We start from the raw sequence: 19,073 nt of genomic DNA, 5'->3' as shown, positions 1-19,073 counted from the left end.
AATATCAACATGGAATGAACAATATGGAAACCTTTCTATGTGTCTTTCTAACGGGTCGTCGTCTATGCTCAAGGTTCTCAAACATCCACCACAACAGTAACACTGCACGTAATCTATGAAAACGAAATAAAAGAAACCAGCATCTGCAATTTTGGAGCGAAATGTACTACTTTTTACTGGAAATGTGTTTAACGAGTTTTCTCTTGCTTCAAGCGCTTCCATTTTGGAATAGTGGATATTTGAATGGGTTATTAAACTAAAGCATTTTAACAGTGGACCAATTATAGCTAGGGTCTTACTAGAATTTTCACATAATGGCGTTTTTAGTAATACCAATATTATATCTCAATTCAAAGTCAAGGGTTACTGTTTTTAAGCATTTCAAATAAATATCAACTAATTGATCAAATAAATGTCTATCTTCTTAATAGATAAAGGAAGATGTGGTATGAGTGCCAATGAGACAACTCTCCATCATAATAACAATTTATCAAAGTAAACAATTATATGTCAAGGTACAGCCTTCAACACGGAACCTTGGCTGACACCGAACAACAAGCTATACAAAGGGCCCCAAAATTACAAGTGTAAAACCATTCAAATGGGAAAACCAACGGTCTAATCTATATAAAAAAAAACAAGAATATAGAAACATGTATAAATTACATCAACAAACGACAACTACTGTACATCAGATTCCTGACTTATGACAGGTGTAAAAGTTTACATAATGAAAATTTGTAAATCCACGTAAAATCTAAATATTGTCGGACGGAAATATGCTGTTACATGTACATAGATCTCACATCTGAAATCACCTTTATACCCACCATTCTAAAACATCGATCGCAAATTGTTTTGCTAGAGTACAGATATTTTGTGGACGAATGCATTTAATATTTAAACTGTGCAAATATTGCCCTGTGCAAGAAATTTGGCATATGTTATTAACGTATGTTTTTAAGAGGTGGTTTTCGTTTGTTACAATTATTGCCTGTTGTAATTTTGTAATTGCATCACGCCAAGCGTAAAATGGTACAGTTTCTCGTAATATTAACGGCAACACTGTTTTTTCTGTCAGTAGAATCGGTATAATTCGACAGGATTCATTTTCCTCTTGGACAAATAAAATCGCGCACTGCATCATCCTCTTAAACTTTGAAACATTCAGTGATTGCTGTGAAAGAACAATAGCCAGCTTATTGACAGTTTTTAAGTGTATTTCTAATTCATCATATACACGACATCCTATTTGCAGCTCAAAAGATGTATTAAGGTTCTTTATTCCAGCCTCTTTTAAGTATTTAGCACACTCTTTAGTCCATAATAAGTCGCTTTCCCTGTCCGAGCACAGAATGAAAACTGACGTATTACGCTCAATAGTGAAATTGCTCCTCAGTTGTATATCTTTAGAAGTTTTCTTTAATGATACCATTGTTTAAACAACTACAATTATAGGAATTTCGTTTCTGACAAAGGTAAACAGTGTATCATCTGCTTTTCGTTTGAACCTCTGCAAAGAAAAAAATAAAACACATCATGAACAATTTGACTTCAAAATTGTTTGTCTTCGGTGTATCTGTAGATTCAATGAAATGTGTCGTCTCGACAATTAAGTGGTACCAAACCGTTAGGTTCCTAGTTTGAACTGTTTTACATTTGTGCGATAGAAATATAGCAATAAAACTATCTTGGTAGAAAAACACATATTATATTGTACTATACAAAACAACCATATACAACATTACCATTGTCCTGCATATGCAAGAAATATTTGCAACTGAACGTTATGCAAGGAAATATAAATTATTCAATTAACATTTATCTGTGCTTTCAGCATACCGAGGAAAAGTATTCATTGAGAGATAGACCTAAGGGTACAATACTTGTAGCAGCAAAAGCACAACGCCAAAAAAAAAATGATAAAAAAAATGAAATGTGATCTCATTAATTAATGATGTTTCATCTGTATATACTGAATTAACGTGTTGGCCCAATGAAAGCCCAACATATTATCCATGGCTTTATGGATAGCATATGGTTGGCATTACATGTAATATGTGGGATAAAAGTTGTTGAGCCAAAAACAATGGCTGCCTTCATTTGACCAAAAAGATGCCAACAAAAAGCCAATGTTGTGCCAACAAACATAATTTTAAGTTATCTGGATAATTACTCTAAATATCAGTACATGAATGTTAAATCAGCAAAGTTCTTCTCTTGCCGGGATTCGAACTGATATGTGTTATTTGGATATCATGACAACACCACCTACACTATAGTCATCGCTCTAGATTATTCTGTTAACTAGACTGATTGCAGTCACGGGTCTGGGATAATAATTTGAAAAGTACGTATAAACAAGTGACAATTCAATCCATTGATCACCAGTGAAGGTTTTGACACACGGCTGAAAACAAATAATATTCAAAACTACTCTGAAAATGCTAAGTATCAGTACAGCAATGTTAAATCTGCAAATTTGAAAGAGCAAATGTTTGTTCTTCCTTTGTCGGTATTCAAACTCACAGTCTCCAGTGCTCTATAGACCACTCAGCCACCTAGACGGAAATAACAATTCACCTTTGGTGGCTTATCGTAACGTTTCCTCGTCAGTATATCTGGAGTAGCAACACATACCAGGATATATTAGGCAAGAATCAAATGTTTGTTCTTCCCTCGCCGGAGTTCGAACTCATATTATTGGGATATCGTGACAACACCGCCTACACTAGTACAGTGTCAAGTGATCTAGACCACTCGACTACCTAGACTGAACTAAGCGTTGGATAGTCTGGTGGTGTCATTCCTCGTCAGAAGAATCTAGAATTGTAACACAGTACATGATTCATTAGACATGAAGATGAAATTAATTGCAGATTATATAATTATGTGTCGTAAAAGATCGTACATGTAAGATGCAGTCACAGAAAATTAATTTTTAAATACGACTAAACAAGTCTACGACAGATCCATCGAATGGATCACCAGTTTCCTCGTCTAGATATTATAATGTATATATTCGTTTGAATATTAAAGGGCTGGACCATACGAATATCTATACCAACTAGTTATTTTTAAAACTAATTGTAACTTATTTCACGGGAATATATTGTTAACAGCTTGTCCACTGGACAAAAATCAACTCAAGCTACTTCTGGAATAATTTGAATTTGATATATTGTCTAAATCTTTGGTTTATCTGCCATTTTTTCATTGCTAGTGTCAAATTAAAGGACTTTATTCGGTCGACTTGTTTGTCCGTACTAAGTTAAAGAACACGCGTTAGGGTCATGGACTCCCTACCCCGTGTCTAAATTATTTGTACTATTATATTTAACCTAACCTTTAACTTTTTTTTAACTTACTATATATATATAGTACATGTAACTGATGTGTTTTCATACGGTGTACATTTACAAATACAATCATGTATACGTGATGTCCATCTGTTCTCATTTTCCACATACGAATAGACGGCCAGCACGTATAAAGTAAAACTGTGAGAAAAGGAGTAAACACACCCATTAATAACTCCGAATTTATGTTAACAATTTTTATAAACAACAAGAGGCATTTGAACACTAAAATCAAAAAATCGAAAGACAAAATAAATAAGCAGGCAGAGTATAGTAATATTTGTTACAGAAAAATTCAAACCAGCAGAAATATCAAGAAAAAATCAAAACGGAAAGTTCCAAGTTCCGTAGGGAACAAACATTTGTTGTTCAGATATATACAAGGTCTATTGTCTCTCATTTGGCCATGCCAATCAATACACTATATATTTTAATAATCATTATCTAAATAAAACATGCTTATTCGAAAGTTCTTACTAATTAACTTACGCGGGTATGTTAAGGCATTTTTTTCAGGGGCAAATAACTCTTGTGATGCTCATGAATATTAATGAGTAACGTTGCGTCTCCATAGTAACGACGCTGTCCGCTTCATTTCTCTGGTCGTCAATCGCTCTTGTATTTTGATCTTTTTATTGATGAACTATGCAGAATTAGATCAATAATGATAATTTCTTGAAAATAAAAATAAAATGTCACATTATTTTACAAGCCATAACTTGTACAAGGCCGTAGCATCCATTGAGGCAAGTGAGGCAAATGCCTCACTAAAAAAATGACCAAGTATGGTATTGATGTTTAAAAAAATTCATTTATATATCCAAATAATGAGTGATGACCAAAACTAATCCTAAAAGACGTGGATGGACAACTATCTACTTTGCGTCCTTAGACCATGTTTGTACCGAGATGGAGAGACGTTTTCCACATGACCAACGTCAGATGATGTTAGACCAAAACTTGGTTCCATCAAAATTGGCAAATCTTAATGATACCATACAAGACGTTTCAAGTTTATTCCCCGGATCTGCCAGATGTAAATACATGGGAACAAGAAGTAAACAAAGTGGAAGGTTAAATTTTCTGACATCCCGAAAGCCAAATTACCAGGAACACTCAAATCTTCTTTGAAACAGACACATCAAGACTTTTGTCCAAATATCAGACGGATATTTGTGCTACTGTTGACAATGCCTGTCACCCGATGAGGTTTGTTGTGAAAGATCCTTTCTAGGACTCAGTAGACTGAAGACGTGGGAAAGGTCCACAATGAGTGAGGAACGCCTTTGTGGTCTGGCAATGCTTCATACTCACAAGGACAAGGATTTTTCACGGGAGGATATTCTACTAAGATTCAATAGAACTGGACACAGACGGATTGGAAAGCTGACATTTGACTAGAAGATTTCACTTAAATGAAATATAGCCCTTATAAATGTGTGAAATTTTGATTTTTGGAAGAAACAGTTTAATGACCACAAGTCTTGTCTTTATTTTATTTATCTTTTTTCTCTGACAGTTTTTATACGACCGCAAAAATTGAAAATTTTTTGGTCGTATATTGGTATGACGTTGGCGTCGTCGTCGTCGTCGTCGTCCGAATACTTTTAGTTTTCGCACTCTAACTTTAGTAAAAGTGAATAGAAATCTATGAAATTTAAACACAAGGTTTATGACCACAAAAGGAAGGTTGGGATTGATTTTGGGAGTTTTGGTCCCAACATTTTAGGAATTAGGGGCCAAAAAGGGCCCAAATAAGCATTTTCTTGGTTTTCGCACTATAACTTTAGTTTAAGTAAATAGAAATCTATGAAATTTCGACACAAGGTTTATGACCACAAAAGAAAAGGTTTGGATTGATTTTGGGAGTTTTGGTTCCAACAGTTTAGGAATTAGGGGCCAAAAAAGGGCCCAAATAAGCATTATTCTTGGTTTTCGCACAATAACTTTAGTATAAGTAAATAGAAATCAATGAAATTTAAACACAAGGTTTATGACCACAAAAGGAAGGTTGAGATTGATTTTGGGAGTTGAGGTCCCAACAGTTTAGGAATTAGGGGCCAAAAAGGGGCCCAAATAAGCATTATTCTTGGTTTTCGCACCATAACTTTAGTATAAGTAAATAGAAATCTATGAAATTTAAACACAAGGTTTATGACCATAAAAAGAAGGTTGGCTTTGATTTTGGGAGTTTTGGTCCCAACAGTTTAGGAATAAGGGGTCCAAAGGGTCCAAAATTGAACTTTGTTTAATTTCATCAAAAACTGAATAATTGGGGTTCTTTGATATGCCGAATCTAACTGTATGTAGATTCTTAATTTTTGGTCCCGTTTTCAAATTGGTCTACATTAAGGTCCAAAGGGTCCAAAATTAAGCTTTGATTTCAACAAAAATTGAATCCTTGGGGTTCTTTGATATGCTGAATCTAAAAATGTACTTAGATTTTTGATTATTGAGTTTTCAAGTTGGTCCAAATCGGGGTCCAAAATTAAACTTTGTTTGATTTCATCAAAAATTGAATAATTGGGGTTCTTTGATATGCCAAATCTAACTGTGTATGTAGATTCTTAATTTTTGGTCCCGTTTTCAAATTGGTCTACATTAAAGTCCAAAGGGTCCAATATTAAACTAAGTTTGATTTTAACAAAAATTGAATTCTTGGGCTTTTTTGATATGCTGAATCTAAACATGTACTTAGATTTTTGATTATAGGCCCAGTTTTCAAGTTGGTTCAAATCAGGATCCAAAATTATTATATAAAGTATTGTGCAATAGCACGAAATTTTCAATTGCACAGTATTCGGCAATAGCAAGAAATCTTCAATTGCACAGTATTGTGCAATAGCAAGAAATTTTCAATTGCCACTATTGCGCAATAGCAAGAAATCTTCAATTGCACAGTATTGTGCAATAGCAAATATTTTCAATTGCACAGTATTGGGCAATATCATGAAATATCTAATTGCACAATATTGTGCAATAGCAAGAAATTTTCAATTGGAGTTATCTTTCTTTGTCCAGAAGAGTAGTTGAATCAACTTAAATCATTGTTTTATACAATATACAATGTATATTCACTTTTACTACCAACTGATAAATTAAAACAATCTTTACCATTCAGTGATAACAAGCACTTTATTTTACATTTTAATATTTTATGATGTGTTTAAATGAGTAGTTATTGTTGCAAACTCCATTAGAAATTTGAATTGAGATCAGTTTTAGAAAAAGGGAAAGGGGGTATGTGAAGAAAAAAAAGGGGGGGTAAATTTTTCTTATTTCAGATTTCATAAATAAAAAGAAAATTTCTTCAAACATTTTTTCAACAGCATAGTGAATTGCTCAAAGGCAAAAAAAATATTTTAAGTTCATTAGACCACATTCATTCTGTGTCAGAAACCTATGCTGTGTCAACTATTTAATTGCCCAACCGTTCAGGTTTCAACCTCTGCGGTCGTATAAAGCTGCGCCCTGCGGAGCATCTGGTTTTTATTTGCCATAATCGCCGATAATATCTACATATGACATAAAAATGCACATAACCGTGCATTTGAAAACAGTACCACATTTATAATTTACCAGATAAAGAGGTTCCAATTTATTCATTTTACACATAAGTAACCCCCCCCCCCCCCCCCCCAAGAAAAAAAAAATGTTTTATCACTTTTATGGCACATGAAACCCATATGATCGATATCCCTAATATAGGCCCAGGAAACGCCCAGATAGCAGGATTTTGCACCATTTACCCCAGAGCTTCTGGGGACCTTGTGCGGCCCCCAGACCCCCTGCCAAATTTTTTTCGCCTTGCTCCTCTCCGCGAAAGGATCTTGCCTCACTATTTAACAGACCCTAGCTACGGCCTTGTTGTAGTTTATGAAAATCCTACTTGTCGATCTCGCAACGGAGGCGTGGCTTGTTTTCCTTATTTGGAAAACCGATTCAACAGGAAGCTTGAAACCCACATGTTTTGAACGGACGGAATGTTTTTGTTGCAAGAGACGAATAATGGCCTATGTACCCACGGATTTCAGCTTACAAGCCGAATTGTACACCATAACTTGACTATGAGTAAGTATTCTGTCGTCTTTTTGCTGTTTTCTGTACCCGACTATCTTCATTTTGACAAAAATCTACCCTTGAAGTTGAAATTCTCCCCCTTTTTTCATCTGCTTTTAGAAATTATCCCTGAACCAAGGAATTGAATAGTATCAGTGGCGGATCCAGAAATTTTCATAAGTGGGGGCCCACTGACTGACCTAAGAGGGGGCCCGCTCCAGTCACGCTTCAATGATTCCCTATATAAGCAACCAAATTTTTTCCCAAAAAGGGGGAGCCCTGGCCCCCCCTAAATCCGCCTCTGAGTATACTATGCCTGAACTGTCTTAATTGCAAGTCTTTTCATGGTCCACAGTGTTTATGTGCAATTTAGGTGAAGTTTTAGAATACCCATGAGCTGTCCAGGAAGTTTGTTATGCTATAGTTTCACTTGTTGATGTAAAAAAAAATTAAGGTCTAGTCTATGCATCATTCCATGGTTGGCCAGCTGACAGTCAATCTGTTTGAATTCATGAATCATGGATATAATTTTTTTTGAGAGCGAGTGATATAAGAACATGAGATTGGCAATCATAATAATAAGTTGCTGGTCTAAAAATTTTGAATCTGTAGAAGAAGACACTAGGCTAAATTTTCAACAAAGACCCCACCTCAATATTATCAATAGGAACTGTAGTGAGCACCTTTATTATCACAGAGTTTATAACTTTGCAGACAGTGTGTAGGCAAGACACTGCCAGATGTTCTAAAGTTAGCTATCATGGCTATGTCATGTATGTACATGTACAAACTACATTTTCCTCAATTTCAAAGCTGCATCATGAATGCAAGGTCAGTTTTTTTACGTTTTAAAACAACAAAAATTCTAGATTTCTATTCACATAAAGACTTGAAAGACTTAAGAGTAACTGTATGCTGATTGATGTTTTATTCTTAGGCTGCCGCAGGCCAGATTCTTATTTTCTAAAGAAAATTTTGCATAGTCTGATAGTACGTATTCTTATTCGTCTGTAGTGTACAAGCAAATGTAGAACTTTACTGAATAGAAATTCTGACAGACCTAAAAGAAGTTTTTAAAAACCTGGGCTATTTGTCCTGTACCCAAGTGTAAATCTTATATATATACAATATATACCCTTATTTTATTCTGTATGCTTCATGTTTAAGTTCTTTAATATGTATATACCGGTATATGAATAAAAGGAGAAGAAAAAACAAAAAAGCACTGTTAAAGTCAATGTTCTGTTCGAATTGTGACTGTGGTTGAGTTTGTGAGTCCAACGAACCCACCCCCCTTTGGAAATTCCTGGTTATGGGCCTGTAGGGTGTACATTGTACATTTTGTGTGTACATAATCATATATCATGAGACAGCTACAGAAGTTCTTTTTGTACTACCAGAATAAGGTTTATTCTGTTGCTATACTAGTTACACATGTTACAGTCTTTATGAAATAAGTAACATGTATAAAGGCCACACCAATTTAATTCCTTGTTTGACCAACCCGCCCGCACATTTTTTTCAAAACAGGATTTTTTTTTATATATTCCCCCTTCCCGCATCTGGAAATGTAGTCATGTCCATTTCCCGTATCATTTTTTGTAAATATTATAAAAAAGATATTAACACTTGTTTTCAAATCACTGTCTTACCTGTATTTATTGTTTAAAACCTATAAGCCCCCCCGACCACACTGTATAAATATCTTGTGTAATTTTTTTTATTAATAATTAAACCTATATACATGTACATTGTATCCCAAGTGGGAGTACTCCGATATAAATATATAACAGGAAAAAATGCCTGTACATTGGTTTCCTTCCCCTTACTTACAAAATATGTTCGTTGTCAGAACTTCTAAAGAACAGTTGGCTTCAATTGCAAATATATTGCAAATATGTTGTATGCCGGCAGAACAAAACAACCCATACTCGCTGCATGTTTATGTACCTGTCAGGATTGATTTGGGGGCCTGTCGTTCAGTAGTTTGTTGATGTGGTTCATAGCCTGTTATTTCTCAGTTTGTATATATATTAGATTGTTGGTTTTCCTGTTTGAATTGTGTACTCTAGTTATGTTGGGGTCCCTTATGCCCTTATAGCTTGCTGTTTAGTCTGGGTCATAGCCCTAGCCGGTGTAAAAGGCCGATAAATGACTTGAATTTGTTATAATCAGGTTTGGAAGAACCCTTCTTCAAGTAAGGGGTTATTTTACTGTTATAGAAGAGAAAAATAGAATAAACCAAGGATGTGTATAGTGCTACTATACAAATCCTTGGAAAAGCTTAGAATTTTTTACTTAAAACGAGGAAAACAACATCATATTTGAAACAACTTTTCTAAAAGAAGGTTCTGCAAATATTTGATGCATGTCTAGGTCGAATTCATTAAAGATCAATTGGAAGTTAAGTGAAAAAGTAAAAAACATATCGAAATACAGAAACGATGATCTGAACCCCCCCCCCCCCCCCCCCCCCCCCCCTTCCAAAAAAACATACCTAGTACACACTCGCAACTATATATATATCAAAACAAAAAAAATCATGGTTCATGGTGCCCCCCCCCCCCCCCACCGAATATTTGAATTACATTTAATGATGTGGCGTTATTTTCATTTTGGTGTACGAACAATGAGATTACCATTTACCCAGTCCTATATATAGATTATTGAAAAGGCGAATTACTACCTGAACCTTTTTGTTTCAAATTGGAGGCTGGAAACAAGCATATAATTTAAATTCGTTTCGGTTTGAATTAAATTGAATTAACTAATATAAAAAAGAAGATATGGTATAAATGCAAATGAGACAACTATCCACAAGAGAACAAAATGACACAAATTAACAACTATAGGTCACGGTACGGGACTTCAACAATGAGCAAAGACCATACCGCATAGTCAGCTATAAAAGACACCGAAATTACAATGTTAAACAATGTAAAACAATTCAACATGATCAAACGAGACAGGCACAAATATTTTCATACATACATAATGTAGCGGAGATATTTTAATTTTGCAAAAAGTTGTTATTTTGATAGTTAGTGACTATTTTACAAAAATGTTCAGGGTTGGCAAAGTATTACCCGGCCGGGTTTTACTGGGCGGGAAAACCCGGGTTTTCCCGGGCTGGGCAATACTCCCAGAAACGGGTAATACTGGGAAATACTGGGCAATGTTAATTTTTAAGCTTATTTCAACACAAAATAGTAAAGACTTGTTGTAGTTTCATAGTATTATAGCTAAATATATACATTTTATACAGATAACCATAGAGAGTCATTTCTAGCAGATTAAAAATACAAGTTCATTCTCTTCTCCACTTAAATTCTATGAAGGCAAAATGCAAGATTTGCCCAATTCCTTGTTAATTTTGAAGTTTTGTTTCAATAATCTAAACATTTTATTGCAGTGTTTATGAAGATTGTAAATTAAATTGCTATATATGCAATTATGATTGCTAAACAAACACCCCAGAGGGTCTTGTCATTAACTCTTATAGAAATGAAAAGGCTGATTATTGTTATATAAACATATCTATGTTCTAATCTGAATAATTACTTATTAATGAGTATTGTACATTTGTACATATAAATTATTTCAAAATAATTTTTCTTACATGTAATTTTTAAATACTTTATACTTGCTATATTTAGTTGAAAAAAAAAATTCTCAGAGTTGTTAAAATAATTCGCTCTCAAATGTATACATTTGTACATGCATGTATTATAAGACTCAAACAAGTAAACTTATTTATAACTAAAAATAAGTTTATATATATATATATCTTAAATGTATTGTATTTGTGTTTGATTACTGAATCCTCTTTAAATTCAGTCCAGTATCTTATATTACCCAGTATTGCCCACTATTACCCAGTAAAACCCAGTAAAACCCGGGTTTTCCCAGTATTTCCCACTGGGCTGGGCAATACTCATAAAACCCAGGTTTTTGCCAACCCTGAAAATGTTAGGTGGATATTGTTAAGTTTTAACACATCTCTTTTCACAGAATTTTTGCATGTACATGTAAGTTTGGATTACAATATAATTAGTCCTTCATGTTTATATATATCATGTATATGAAAAATATTTGTATCAGTAATACTGTTATACTGCTTACTAGATGTTTTTTTTTTGTGTACACGATTGTCAATTGTTACTTTTTTTTATTACAGGTTCAAGATGACAATGATGAGAACAAAAGTGCAAAAGATAAGCCTTACATGTACATCGCAATACGTGACTGCAGGATGTACGAACCGAAAACATGGACAACATGTGTTCAGCATGTTCAGGGCAACATAACTTTTTGAAATGGAATAAAGATAACTTTCCAACCAGACGTTCCACAGTGTGATCATGGTGATGTCAAACAGCATGTTAAAAATGATTAAAAACAATATAGTAAGACTCAGCTTAAAGGTGAAAGCAGGATCCAGTTTTTGACACCCACTTTTTCTTGCCTGTTTTTTCTGGACAGAAAGAAAACCCTCCATTTAAATAGAATGCAGAAAGTGAAACACGGGTAAAGAAAAAACCTCATGTAATCTATAAAGTAATTCAACATCTTGTAGCAGCCTCGTAGAGATCGTTCCACAGCAGTTAGGGATGACCAAAGGTGAACAGTTCTAGTTTTCAACATGAACACAGACATGTCACACAGAGATTAATCTAAACAAGTACAATTTGATTAAAAAGAATTTGTGCTCATATACATGTACGTTGTACAATTTTGTACCTGTATAGTGGAAAAATTACATGTGCAATTTATTACGAACAGAAGACCAACATAAAAGGGCTAAATGTTATAAATATCTGTAAATTTACATTATGTTCATAAGAACAGCTGCAGTATCAACATTTGAACAGTAACATCATCCATTAATTTTTTGTCAAGCCTGTGTATCAAAACATTAATTTGATTAAATATTTCTATTTATCATTGTTTATGCACTGTATTTGCATTACAATTTCATGAGTAATAAGGCCAGTTTGATTTCAGATTTTTATGAAAGTTCTTGGATGTTTCATCATGTTCATCACAACTATTTATAGGTTACTGTACAGCTTTCAACAATGAGTAAAACTCTTTATCATTTGCATTTATACATACAATTACATTTGTACATGAGTTATGCTACCTTTAATAAACAAATTAACAAATAATGACAGACAGCAACCAAAAAAGAACAACATAAGCTTTAGCTTAAGCATGTTGAGAGACTGGCACATAAAATGTGACTTAGTAAATATAAAAAAGAAGATGTGGTATGATTGCCAATGAGACAATAGTCATGTGATTGTAAACATGTTTTTGAGAGTTTTTCTGTGACATTAACATATCAGATTAAGAAAGGGCATTTAATATGTACATGTATGGGTACATACAAAATTAAGAAAATGTGGTTTCATTGCTAATGAGACAACTCTCCCAAATAAGGGCAAGCAACTAAATGATGTAAAAGTAAAAAACTAAAGGTCAGTGTTAGGCCTACAACTACATGTATGAGCAAATTTCATACAACATAGTCATTTAGCTGAAATGCTCGTCTTGAAAATTGTACTGCCTTTAACAATTGCAGTACAAAATTCAATAAAAAGAAACCAGAAAAAAAATTCAACCTTGAGAAATCCTTAGAAAATTATGTAAATAATGACAAATGAAACACATGAAACATGCAGTGGTGAATACAGGTTCAAAGTTTGAGATGCAGGTTGTTCAATAGAAGGTGGTACCATGTACTTTTAATTCTTATGTTACGGAAAGTTTCATGTACATTCACCAGCTAAATTTAGGATTTTTATATTCTTGCAATATACATTGTATTTAAAAGAATCTACTATAAGGTAAAGAGTGTCGGTCAACATGAATGACATGTACATTTTTAGATATCAATGAATACCAGCAATTGACGAAGTTCAAACTCGGTCATGGCTGTAGACAATGCAGAAAAAAGAAAAAGTATATCAATAGCTCAATCAAACTTGATTGGTGTAAAACACACAAAACATGCACAAGGACAAAGAAATATTTAAAGAAGTTAAACATATATAAAAGCAACAATTTGGTACTAAACATGAATCCCAGTAAAAGTTGAACTTGAAGTATGTTCCATTAGACTGTATTTGGACAGAAAACATACTTTCAGTCATGTTAAATATACAGATACATCGTACATGTAATCATAAAATATTGCCATTTCCATTATCAAAATAAGACACAGATGAGACTTCTATCAATGTCTTCGCTTATATATTTTTCTTCCGTAAAGTTCCATAACACATTTTGCCTATTATAAACCACTCAAACTATACATGTACAGTACTGAAAATTCAGAAATAATTGAATGCGAATAATGTGACTAGGTAAATATAGCAATAAAAAACGTTTGTAACTAAAACATGCACATTTATGAGGAATAATTACAAGTCTGAATAAATAAACATTTTTTAGTAAAATTGAGAATGGAATTTGGGGAATGTGCATGTCAATGAGACAACCCAACCAAAAAGCAGATAACAGCTAAGGCATACATTCTTGAATAAATACAATAATAAATAATCATATACTGGAAATAGTATAATTCAATTCAATTCAATATTTTATTGGAAAGAGCACAATAGAGGCGTGATCCAAATACAGACAATTATAATATTAAAACAACACATAAATGAAATAAAGATTCATGTAACAAGTCATGAGCCAATTCTATGTATACAAATACATAATAAACTGATATTGATACCATAAACTTATATTTCAGTATTATTCTAGATTTTCATATATTTACTTAAAACACACAATATAAGATTTATATATATATATATATATATATATATATGCATATGCACAAACTAATGTAAAAGATTATTATCTGGTGAAACGGTATGGTGGTCTCTCAAATCAAGAGCTTCTTCAATATACATACAAATAGATTTTAATTCCTTTTCAGACATAGGATTTAACATTTTGGTAAAATTTTCATTCAAATTATTTGAATTAATATCATTAATTTTATATTTAGATCTAATTTTGTTATATTGCGGACATTCAATCAAGAAATGAATCTCATTTTCAATTTTTCCTGTGCAAAATTTACAAAATCTCTCATTAGATGGTATTTTTGGTCTTGCATACCTCCCAGTTTCTATTGCTAATGAGTGTGCACTAATTCTTAATTTAGTGAGTTTTTTTCTAAGGTATTTAGGAATATTAAAATTTAAATATTCTTGTTGTTTAAATTTAGTATAAATATTACTAAAAAATAAAAGTTTACCACAGTTTCCATCTTTTATCTTAGAAAGTTCAAATATAATTTTATTTTTGTAGAAATCTTCTAGTTTCTGTTTGAAATTACTATTACAATGCTTGTTAAAGGGTATTCCAATATATTTCATTAATTCAGATAGTTTATAAGACCATGAATTTTCTCTATTTGTGAGAGTTTTGTCCACTTCAAAAGCAGCCTTGAGAATTTCATGCGGACCACCAGACCGTTCACCAATATCACTGAGACGCTCATAATATTTATACATAAGTTGATAACATTTAATGCTAATGGGTAAAGTGCCCAATTCACACCACACTGCTAGATTGGAAGACTTTCCATGAACCCCAAGTATGTTTTTAAATATGGAGTTTTGTGTTTTTTCTAATTTACTTTTGTCTAATGCTTCAAAATTTGGTTTGAATTCTGATATCCATACTTCTGATCCATAAGTTAAAATAGGAGTTATCATTGAATTAAAAAGCTGGAGCCAAGTCTTAACAGACAAATTTTCACTATATGGTAGTTTTGACTTCAATGCAAAATATGCTTTTTTAGCTTTATCTGAGAGGCTAATAGATGCATGCAAAACTTTCAGTATTTACAGTTTTTAAAAAAATTGCTGGGTATCCTGATTTTACATGTTTTATAAAATGATTTTATTTTAAATAATAAATCATTTTTCAAAAATATAAAGTTGAAAATCAACATATATATTTATGTGAAATTTAATTTGGTTAGTGTTGGTTATATAATTTCTAAGTTTATCCAGATTTTTTAAAGAGGGGCGCGGGTCAACAAGAAACATGTAAGCAATACATGGTCACACAAAGACTTTAATGCAATTTGTCTGTTTTTATATCAAATAAGGAGATGTAGTATGATTGCCATTGAGACAACTATCCACCAATTGCAAGTTCTAATGAAATAGCTTTATAATTAAGTAATTACACTATAGGCAAATACCTCCTTTGACAATGAGAAAATTCATACTGAATAGTGGACTAAATATGGCTTGGCCATAAAAAAAAAATCAATTGAGAAACTTGACAGCCTAATGTATAAAAAAAACAGATATGTCTACAGACATGAACCAAATTAAAGCAAGCCACTGTCCCTTTAAAACTGTAAAACACCAACACGGAATATTTTTTTTGGTCACAAAATGAAATGTGATGTTTGATATATACACAAAATACATGATAGATGAAATGTAATTGTATGCGAGTACTGACTGGGACATCAATTTTGGAAATGAATATCCTTGCCTTATTAAAGTAAGAATTGGAAAAACACAAAATGGAGGGAAAAAGTGAAAATAATTTTTCACACAGCAACAGCAACAGTGAGCAACCCCCACCAAAAAAAATTTGTCTGTGTAGCTACATATGATAGAAAACTTTGAAGTTGCCTCACCCTGAATAGAAATTATCTTCCATTTAAAATTAAGTTGGTTCTCTATACTTTTCAAGACTTCTGATTGAATTTGTATTACTGATTTTCAAACATATTTTGCAACTGAATATGTCAGAACTGCTTTTTCTTTTACAAATGTATATAATATTCAACGTTTAATGCATACTATTAGCATAAATTTACAAATCCACATTTAATAGAAAGGATTTAAATATGTTGAGATCAAGGATTTATTTAGCAAAAGATCAGTGATTTATATAGCAAGATCTAGCTATACCCAAAATAAACAGTCTGACATAGTCATTAATCACCTGGGGCTGGAGGAAAATAAATGGTTGACTAACTGGACCAAGGACAACTCATAACATACATTGACGGATCAGGGAATCAGGGTTGCAACCCCCCCCCCCCCCCCCCCACACTTTGTTTGGACGATCAATGCATTTGAATGGGAGCATATGGTTGGAACCCCCCCCCCCCCTTTTTTTAAATGGCTGGATCCGCTCCTGACATATATATCTAGAACTCAGACAACCGACATATACACTATAAGACTACTTTTCAAAGTTTAAGCACCCACATTTGCATAGAAATTGGTATTACAATTTATGTATGAAGGTGGAACTGCACATATTTTGTCAGTGTCTTTTTTCGATTTTCTACATACAGTTGAAACCTGAAGAAGTGCGGCAAACACGCACAACTTGTTTTACTATCGTCGGTTATTACAAAGTTCAAATGATTTCAACGGATATTGTCAATAAAATCAATTTATGTTGAGGTTTAATAATGTAAATACTCCAGAATTGTTAACTGTGACAACAGAGTTGCGGTTCTTTGATGATTGTTCGGGTCGTCAGTGCGCTTGAATGACATAGACATATTTATCGAAACCATAGTTACGAAATCTAAATTCACAAAAAGCGGGTTACCAGAGACGATATTTCTCAAAAAAATTAACTGAAATAGAAAGCTATAGTTATTACCTAATAGAAAAGTGCTGCGCGATTAATGAATATGAAACAGTAATCAAATTAAGAACGAAACTATGTACAAATTTAACGTTATATGCTGCCGGGTAAACTAAAAATATTATTTTAATTTAATATGTTCACTTCTGGAAAATCGCGCAGCACTTTTAAGCATCGGGAAAGCACAAGGATTCGTTTAAAAAAAACTTTGTTGATTTTTATTCAGTGTAGTAACCCGTTTTTTGCCAATTTGATTAAGGCATTTTACCCCTGTGGAAGTCACGTGACTTAGGCGATCATGACCAAAATTTCGGTTTACTGATAGTTGTTGAATTTATATATTCATGTAGTAAAGATAAGATTTATGAATTGTTGTTAAAACAATTTTATTCTTGAAATATCACATTTTGCCCCTATTTACGTTTAAAAGTGCCTTAACCTACCTGCGTACTTTAAATTTACACTAAAAACTGATGATTTGAGTGGAAAATCAGTCGATCTTGATATCTTTTTTTCCAAGGGGGTGTCTCCACATTCAAGGACCGTTTTTACTTTAATACGAAACACAAAATGCATTTGTATGTTATAGATCTAGGTCCAGACATGTTTTAAAAGTTATTTCACAATTGCATAGGTGTGTCTGTTCACTTACCTACAATTCATTTCCGGTTCGCCATACTAATTTTTATTTTAGACAAAAGCTTAATTACCACTCTAATATGAACCGTATAAATTATTAATGAAAATACATATTACTCACTTTGAAACTAAGTTACAATGTACAAGTAGGAGACAATTAATCCACTATAACGTATACTCACAAAATTTTAAAGGTAAATGACTCAATTTTGGAATGTTTATATGTTTGTAAGTACACAGGTGTGTGACGGAATGGTTTAAATATGTGTACATAATTTTTATAATAAAAACACTAAGGACATTATTAAGTGCATTCAGTACATAAACATACATGTTTAAAAAAGTCGTCTCGCACCTATGATTGCAACGTAAATGTGGTTTTAAATGAATGTAGTTTAATCTCACGGCCGACACCAGGCTAACCGAGATATTGGTCGGTTAATCTATATTGAGTATACGGCTATATTGGCAGTTGGTCTGTTAATCGGGTTGGTTATACGTCTGTTAAGAGTAAAATGCACAATTTTATGTTAAACTCTGTTAAATAAACAGATGTTTGGCTTATTGTAAGAATCAAATAAAAAAAAGAAAAGTGTCTGACAAAATGATATCTATCATAGAACATTTTTTCACCTGTAAAAACATTTCATAGTCTGCGCAGTTTTCAGTAAAACTAAAAGGCGTCGCGTAAGTATGTAGTATTTATGCTTATACGCGTTATATAGCATTTTTTTTTAATAAAAGGCGAAACAAACAATTTTAGATATCATTTGAAGGACACAAAATAGTACTCTGGTTCTAAAGAATAAATTGACATTAGTAAATATTTCATAATTGTAATATAACGTGAATAATACCAAGTTTTAATGAAAATTATGGGAATACAGTCTGTTAATGGGTTGGATAATTAAAATTGTGTCAGTTAAGAGTTATTTAGCCACGACAATAGTTTTGCTACCTTTATATTATCCCATTGAAAAAGTTAAGAATGAGATGGTCTTGAGTAAAAAAAAATGACACTACGACAGTAAGAGCATTTTTATTTTGAATTTCTTTGCATTTCATTAGGGTGTGTCACTTCAATATAGCGTGAATATGGCCGCTGGAATATGCATGAATTTATTATTAACGTTTTCAATCAGCCTTATTTTTTGGTGTCTGTTCAAAGTATCACGTTCTAAAATCCGACTGAAAGTGTCTTTCTAATACAACACAGGGTACATATAACGTGTTGTCGTTCTCATATGTACATGAAATTTGTCACTGGACATTAAACCCTAATTCGTCAGCATTATCAAATTGGTTCTTTTCTTCTATTACTTAATCATATGTTGTTTACAAATCATTCTAAAGCAGTAA

At 32.8% G+C, this 19,073-nt stretch overlaps 2 long non-coding RNA genes across 2 annotated transcripts; one reads left to right on the top strand and one right to left on the bottom strand.

Annotated features, from left to right (window-relative positions):
• Positions 1-642: 642 nt before the first annotated feature.
• LOC143045005 (uncharacterized) lies at positions 643-17,943 on the bottom strand. Its single transcript, XR_012968839.1, has 2 exons — positions 17,836-17,943; positions 643-1,513 (listed from the first exon to the last, which is right to left on the bottom strand). It is a non-coding gene; the product is annotated as an uncharacterized LOC143045005 (long non-coding RNA).
• LOC143046805 (uncharacterized) lies at positions 7,328-12,359 on the top strand. The gene is made up of 2 exons (XR_012969288.1): positions 7,328-7,430; positions 11,596-12,359. It is a non-coding gene; the product is annotated as an uncharacterized LOC143046805 (long non-coding RNA).
• Positions 17,944-19,073: the final 1,130 nt, after the last annotated feature.

This window comes from Mytilus galloprovincialis, chromosome 9 (genome assembly GCF_965363235.1).
Source record: "Mytilus galloprovincialis chromosome 9, xbMytGall1.hap1.1, whole genome shotgun sequence".
NCBI classification, from domain to species: domain Eukaryota; kingdom Metazoa; phylum Mollusca; class Bivalvia; order Mytilida; family Mytilidae; genus Mytilus; species Mytilus galloprovincialis.
Note: the sequence above shows the minus strand (reverse complement) of the source record. Positions and strands in the feature narration are given on the sequence as shown.